Genomic DNA, 8,383 nt, shown 5'->3' with positions numbered 1-8,383 from the left:
GGCGGGGAGCGAACCTGCAACCCTCAGGTTTCTGGCACGGTTGCTCTACCCACTACGCCCTGCCGCCCCAGTTTATCATCTAAACTGCAAGGCTTCACAATATTACAGTACATGTTGGAATTCATGTTTCCCTCAATCAACCGCAGCTCCCCAGTTCAGGCAGCACTTATGCACTCTACCACCTAACGCTTGACTGTAGGCAAGAGTTAGTCATCTCACTAGCACTTGTGTTGCCGGCTGCTTACACGATAATGGCTGCTAGTTGACTCATTTTCAGCGGCTAGTACAACCTCTGGAAAATTATGCAACCAGCAGACTTGAAGGATGTTCATTCAATTTTTCATTTTGTACAACAAAGCAGATATCAGGCATGACACAAAACTGTTGTCATTTCAAAAGGCAACTTTTTGGCTTTAAGAAACAGAAACAAATCAAGAAAATAAATTGTGGTAGTCAGCAACAGTTTCATTTTTCATTGGAGTGACACAATTATGGAATCACTATTCTGAGAAACAAATATAGAATCACCCTGTACATTTTCATTCCCAAAGTTAACACCCGCGTTTGATTAAATCTGTTCATTAGTCTGCAGTTAAAAAGGAGTGTTCACACCATGGAGCGCTGTTGCAACAGGTGGATTGACATGAATCATAGTTCCAACACGAGGGATGTCATTTGCAACAAAGGAGAGGATTATCAAACTTCTCCAAAAAGGTAAATCATCACGCAAGGATGTTGATGGTTCACAGTCTAAAATGTGGACCAAGTACAAACAACACGGGAAGGTTGTAGAAGACAAGCATACTGGTAGACCAAGGAAAACATCAAAGAGTCAAGGCAGATAACTAGAAAAACAGAAAATGAAGGACAAATGGGAGGAAACTGGAGTCACCGTCTAGTATTTAAATATAGACAGTTGGAACAAGCTTGATGAAGAGTACTGTCTGTCACTTGTTGAGTCTGTGCCTCAGACTGCAAGCTGTTATAAAAGCCAGAGGTGGTGCAAAAAAGTACTACCGGTGTGTTGTAGTGTTGTTGTTTTTTGGTTTGTTTTTCCTGATTCCATATATTTTTCCTCAGATTTAGTGATTCCAGTTTTCTGTTACGGACTACCACAATTTCCTTGATTTATTTTCGTGTTTCCTAAAGCCAGGTAGTTGCTATTTGAAATGATTATAGTTTTGTGTCATGTCTGCTATCTGCTACTTTTCTAAAAATGTGAACAACTGAATCAACATCTTCCAAGTCTGCTGATTCCATCATTTTACAGGTGATGCATTTCAATACAAGGTATACCAGTGACGTGTGGTGAGGTTGATGGCTGGTGAGGCACTGACTTCATCACAGTAAGATTTACAAACATATGAACCCTAAAGAGTATCTTATTCACCATTTGATTGGCAGCAGTTAACGGGTTATGTTTAAAAGCTCATACCAGCATTCTTCCCTGCTTGGCACTCAGCATCAAGGGTTGGAATTGGGGGTTAAATCACCAACAATTATTCCCGGGCGCGGCACCGCTGCTGCCCACTGCTCCCCTCACATCCCAGGGGGTGAGCAAGGGGATGGGTCAAATGCAGAGGACAAATTTCACCACACCTAGTGTGTATGTGACAATCATTGGTACTTTAACTAAACTTTAACTTTACACATACAAACTGTAGCACACAAAAAAGCACATTTAATAAAAAAAACGTTATTATGGTCTTATCTTTACTTATAAGTGCGGGAACAGTGGTGTTCGTGTTGGAGGAGTTGTGAATGAATGAAATATGAAATCCTTGCTGCAGTCTGCAGGTGTACCTAATGTTGTGTGCCTGCAGTCGTTCACGTACGGCTCCTCCGGCGCGAGCATTGTTGTTTTTGCACTTTTTGGCTTCTTGTTAAGTTTTTTTGGGTGGATTCGGTCTTGCACGTGGAGGGTTTGGGTGTGGCTTTGGTTGGTGTGGCGCTCCCGTCGGGGGGTGCAGTCTGCGGCGGAGGTGCAATAACCGGCACCAGGAGGCGGGATTACGCGAGCCTCAGCCAGTGCGTCTTCGCAGCAGTTTTATGATTGCTCAGCACAAGAAATACTTTACACACATACAGTTGTTGACAAAATACACTGTATGTTATATACCTCAACTAACTCAACTATGGAAATATATAATATAATTCATATAGCAATACGGTCTCACTGCACAGCAGGCCAGCAGTTAGCCGAGTCCACAATCCATGTTGAGGCACTGAGTGACGTGCCTCAACTGGCTGCTGACTCACCGCAAGTCTCTTCTCAGTATTTGAACGGCAAATGTGAAAATTCAGCGATTTTGAATAAAAATAATCTAAAACTGGTGAAGTTAAACGGAAAATAACTTTATAGTATTATCACTGGATACATATAACAATTTGATAAATTTTTTTTCTTTTTACATTTTTTTTCTTTCCATGATGGCAGGTGAGGCGGGGCCTCACCTGCCTCTAGTGACCGCACGTCACTGAGGTATACACTAACTTATTTCTAAAGTACATACACTATCATTAACAGGATGGCTTGTACTTTACCACGTTTAAAAAAAACAGTCTCATACTTCTGGTATTGTTTTTAGTTATTTCATTATTATCATTTCATAAAAAAAACATTAATAATGAAGACGTCAAAAACCACATCCCCTCTGATGGAAGCAATGTTCAAGCGCATGTTATCACTGTTGTTAAAAAGTTAATAAAAAGTTTTGATATGAGCCTGTGTTGTTGATATGAACTCACCTGTGGAGTCGTAGGGCTTTGTGTTGCCAAGCTGTGAAACTTGAGTGTGTGAGGCGTGAATGTTGTGTCAGTACATTTATTTCTTCCTATCCACCTCAAAGTTGTGCGTGTTTTTCCAGGCCAATGGTATGTGTTGATAGTATGTTTTCTTTTGAAAACTGGTATGTACAGATCCAATCATTTGAGATCATGTTGATTCATCAAAGAAAAATGTGTAATATGTTGCAATGAAAACATTGTGTATTTCATGTCTGACTTCCGTGTCTACTTTGTTGAATAGTTCGTCTTAACTTAAGAGCATCAGTTATTTTCTATAGCTTTAGGTCTCACCTGTCTGTCCTATGTCAGCCAATCAGCTCCTTACCTTACGTTGTGTCTCACCAACTGAGACAAGCAAGTTTGTTCTGAACTTTAGTCTTTTTTTTTTAAAGACACAAAGAAAAATATACTTTTTCACTCTGCCAACTTTCTTCTGGGCATTCCGCTCATGTCTTCGAAGACGGGCATCTGGCACCCTTGGTAGCCTGGTGACCAAAAAGAACACACAACACATCCTGTGCATTGTGTTGTTACTAGTTGAGAGATTCCCCTGACTACAATGTCCATTACCCCCACCCTCAGGATTTGAGTGGATCGGTACAGACCCAATTGCATTGTCTTCGTGCAGGGGTGTCTGAAATGTTTTCCCCAGAGAGCCGCACAGTAAAAAATCTAAGGAAGTGGGGCCATTTTGATATTTTTGCATTTTAAAACCAATAAAACATTTTGATTTTTTAACCTTTAGGGCTCTGAATTTTCCTAAACTAAAACTTTATTTATGAAAGTTTCAAAACTAATCATATGTAGTATTTTTTATTTATTTTCAACACTTGTATCCCTGGCGACACCCCGAACCGGACAAGCAGTAGAAAAATGGATGGATGGATGGCACTTATATCTCTAGATCAACTTCAGGGGCCGTATTTATCAAGCGTCTTAGAGTGCCATTTTACCATACTTGCCAACCTTGAGACCTCCGATTTCGGGAGGTGGAGGGCGGGGGGCGTGGTCAGGGGTGTGGAGGGGCGTGGTTGGGGGCGTGGTTAAGAGGGGAGGAGTATTTTGGCAGCTAGAATTCACCAAGTCAAGTATTTCATACATATATATATATATATATATATATATATATATATATATATATATATATATATATATATATATATATATATATATATATCTACATCCTGAAAATATGCAAACAAAACTGTGTTTACATAATTGATACTTCAAACTTGCATAAACAAATATTAAGGAATATAACATAACTTGGCTTCTGAGAGCTTCAAAATGTAATGAATAAAATGCTAAAGTTGTTGATAAACAAGCAATTATTTTAATAATTAAATTTGGTCATTTTAAATGAATTATTATGATAATTTAAAATTTATTATTTCAAATATGTTTATTTTAATGTATAATTCTATGGCTGGATGTAATAAGGAGTCAGAAAAAATACAAATAAAATACAATTAATTTTGATGTTTTTAGCAAAATATAGTAAAAATGTATTTGGTTTTTTTAATTTTTTTATTAATAAATATATTTATTTTTAGGTAAGATAAACATAATAATACAATTTATCTCTAGTCTGGATGATTTAGTTATTGTCATCCTGTTGTCCTCCCGTCATGAAAAAAGGCTGTCCTCACTCGGTCAACATGGAGCTGGAGGGGGCGTGGCCTCCAGCTCCAGCTGAAAATCGGGAGATTTTCGGGAGAATATGTGTCCCGGGAGGTTTTCAAGAGAGGCGATGAATTTCGGGAGTCTCCCGGAAAATTCGGGAGGGTTGGCAAGTATGCATTTTACACTTAAGTCCTGAGAATTTGCGAAATGTAGTCCTACTCTCAAACTTAAGAATAAAAGCTATTTATCAACTTTCTTAAGTCTAAGAATCACTCCTACTCTCCACGATATTTAAGAGACCTTCAGAGGTGTCCTAAGTGGTTAGGAGTTGCCAGCGAGGGATGGCACTGAGGCGAGAGAGAAGGGAGCGGAAGGATGTCCTGGCTTTGTTTGATGACGAGCAGCTGATCAAACGCTATCGGTTAGACCAGGGGTCTGCAACCCGCGGCTCCGGAGCCGCATGCGGCTCTTTGACCACTCTGATGCGGCTCAGCTGCATACTTGCCGACCCTCCTGATTTTCCCGGGAGACTTCCGGATTTCAGTGCCTCTCCCAGGGGTTTGGTGATAGCGGGGGTGCATAATGTAGCCCGGAAGAGTTAGGGCTGCATGGGATTCTGGGTATTTGTTCTGTTGTGTTTATGTTGTGTTACGGTGCAGATGTTCTCCCGAAATGTGTTTGTCATTCTTGTTTGGTTTCGGTTCACAGTGTGGCGCATATTAGTAAGAGTGTTAAAGTTGTTTTATATGGCAACCGTCAGTGTAACCTGTGTGGCTGTAGACCAAGTATACCTTGCTGTCACTTACGTGTGCAAGCAGAAGCTGCATACAACGTGTGGCTGGGCTGGCACGCTGTTTGTACAGGTTGTAGAGGGCGTTAAATGCTGTGCCATCATGGCACGCCCTTATTATTGTTGTTTGGGTGAAAATCAGCAGACGTTTGAGAGAATAGTTGCCCTGAAATTCGGGAGTCTCCCGGGAAAAATCGGGAGGGTTGGCAAGTATGATGCTGTCAAGCGCCATTCATATAAAACTCGCGGGCCGCACTAACATTAAATTTTCATATTACGGTGCAGGCCGCGTGTCTGAGACCCCTGGTTTATACATAGCACAAAGCAAAAAAAAAACCTTGTATGCAGTGTTATGTCATTTTAAATTTCAAAAGAGTTTTGTGGCTCCCATTGTTTTCTTTAATTTGTGAAACTGGTCAAAATGGCTCTTTGAGTGGTAAAGGTTGCCGAACCCTGGGTTAGACAGAGCGGGTATTATTTTTGTCACAGATTTAATAATAAGGGGCGTCATCTCATCAGCAACATCACGCAGCAGCAGGCCCGGCCCTAACCAATCTGGCGCCCTAGGCAAGATTTTAGGTGGCGCCACCCACATCGGCAGTGAAGTGTATATACTCACAAGAACCCGAATAGCTTTGTCTTTGACCTTTTTTTTTACTTACAACTATACCTAATATATAAAGGGGTGGAAAAGTGACGATTACCTGCAGGGCAAACATTAGCTAACCAGAAGGCAATAACAATGTAAACAAAAAACACCTGCTTAAAAGATCTAATACAAACATTTGTATGCACGTACAACACTTAGAACTTTTAGCATATCAGTATGTGGAATTAAATTATGGAATGGATTAAGTAAAGAAGTTAAAAATTGTACTGATATGATCCAGTTTAAGAGGTTGTTCAAAATAATAGTGCTTACAGAGTACAAAGAAGAAGAATTATGAGAAATACTTTCAACCTTATTGAAAATAAGATATTCTTCATCTCAGTATGTTAATAATGACTGAATTAATTAATTAATTACATATTACAAAACTGTTGTATACTAATTCATAGATGTTATTTTATTATATAAAAAGGTCAGTAAATGATTCTATATATTTGTAAACGCTTTGAAGTGGGAAAGGGGTAGGATTAAATAAGCTTTGCTTCTTCCTACTCCTTTTCAGGCATGATGTAAAATGAAATGATATGAAATTGTGTGATGTATTATGATGTAAGTGTGTTCATGTTCCAAATAAACTAAAGAAAGAAAGAAATGTCCCTGAGGAATGTAAGGTGGGAGTACTGTAATTACCTAACGTTACATTATTATTTTCCATAACAATTTAGCCCCCTCCACAATATTAACCCGACATTAAAACAGAACTAGCTATTTATTGATTAGCAATTGCCGAATCATGTAACATTAGCTTAATGCTAAAAAGCCAGGTTACTATCACATTCTGTAACAGACAAATAATTTCATGTAGGCTAACGTTACCTACCTGCTACTTCTGTCTTTTCTCGTTTCTCCTCCTCTTCTTTTATCTTTTTTCTTCCCTGGGCACCTGACAGTTTTGGCATCTTGTGTTGATTTTTTTGATGTGGTGACGTCCAAAAAGAGTCATGATACGGGAAGGGAGGGGGCGCACCGTGCGGGGGGAGGAGGGGGGGCGTAATGTTGTAACAAATAATATTTGTATTAAATAGGCTTTACTTTGCATTTTAATTAACGTGGGATTATTTTTTGTATTTAGAAATAACAGTACCAACTTTTTTTTTTTTTTTTTCTCCAACATTTGTGGCACTGGCGTGGCGCCCCCTGATGGACGGCGCCCTTAGCATTTGCCTATACGGCCTATGCCACGGGCCGGCCCTGCGCAGCAGAGCTTTCACAGCAGAACTAAAGGTCATCACAATGCTTCCATATCTCGCCACTGGGAAAATGAATTGGAAAGAAAAGAAAACATTTATTTTTGATTCATTGTCAATATTGTTTGTTTTATTTTGTAGTTTATTGTCAAAATATACACTCCCATTGTCCACTTAAATATTTCTAAGATATTTCTTTATTCTTTATTCCTTCCGTGATTGGTCATTTCTATGGACACAGAAATGACGTCACCTAAAATTCCGTTTACGGCACATAGTAATGTCGTAATTCAGCTCTGAGTGTGACACTTAAGATTCAGTCCTACACTTCGCTGAAAGTGTGAGTAAGACGCTTGATAAGTAACTTTTAAGTGCAGCTTTCAGCGAAGAATTTCTTTACTCATAAGTCAACTCTTAGCAGACTTCTTAGGAGTAATTCTAAGATGCTTAATAAATACGGCCCCAGATCTATCAGTTGATGTAAAATTATATTGTTAAAAAATGTTTTGTTTGGTTTTTTTTGTGAAAGAAAATGCCTTTTTTATGGCAAAAACACCCAATATTCAATATTCACCCCCTAAAAAATGTAAAGTGGACTATTTGATGTGACGTAATTGGAGCCTTGAGTATGTCAATAAGCCATATTGATAACTACATTGGTTTTGAGTCATTATTATTTTTTGATTACAGATATTAGTATCAACATTGCAACTTTACATTAGGACTGTTTGCGCTTTAATCCATTTCTCATGTTTTTTTTAGGATTGTGACGCGGGCCGTTAAAAAAAAATTAGCTGCAGGTCGTACTTTAGAGAGAACACTAAGTTGCGTTAGTGTTTATACTTGAATGTACAACTTTGCATTATGCACACAGCATTTATGGAAACTCAAATTCTATTATAAACAACATTTTTAGACACACTTTTTACTTTGTTGACGTAACTAAATATCTCCAGCATGCCTTGATTTTTAATTTTCGGGACTGATGGGGATAGCACATACACATGTATTTTTTGGGGGGGGGGTTTAGTCAAAAGATTACGTATTTAATATTTATTTACTCACTATGGTGTATTATTTATTTATTCACTATTCTGTTACAGCGAACAAGGAAATGGGATAAAATCGCTATAATTGGCCCTAGTGTGTGAATGTGAATGTTGTCTGTCTATCTGTGTTAGCCTTGTGATGAGGTGGCGACTTGTCCAGGGTGTACGCCGCCTTCCGCCCGATTGTAGCTGAGATAGGCTCCAGCACCCCCCGCTACCCCAAAAGGGACAAGCGGTAGAAAATGGAAAATGTCCACCACTTGCTGTACATATCCTA

At 39.0% G+C, this 8,383-nt stretch overlaps 1 protein-coding gene across 1 annotated transcript in view; it reads right to left on the bottom strand.

Moving 5' to 3' along the window:
• The window catches only part of LOC133609413 (uncharacterized), a 6,347-nt gene extending 2,912 nt beyond the window's left edge, over positions 1-3,435 (bottom strand). Inside the window, exon 1 of the mRNA XM_061964983.1 lies at positions 3,198-3,435. The gene's annotated coding sequence lies outside the window, so the exon portion shown is untranslated. The remainder of the gene's footprint in view (positions 1-3,197) is intronic.
• Positions 3,436-8,383: the final 4,948 nt, after the last annotated feature.

Source organism: Nerophis lumbriciformis, linkage group LG07 (assembly GCF_033978685.3).
Source record: "Nerophis lumbriciformis linkage group LG07, RoL_Nlum_v2.1, whole genome shotgun sequence".
Lineage (NCBI taxonomy): Eukaryota > Metazoa > Chordata > Actinopteri > Syngnathiformes > Syngnathidae > Nerophis > Nerophis lumbriciformis.
This window is presented reverse-complemented; position numbering and strand designations above follow the sequence as displayed.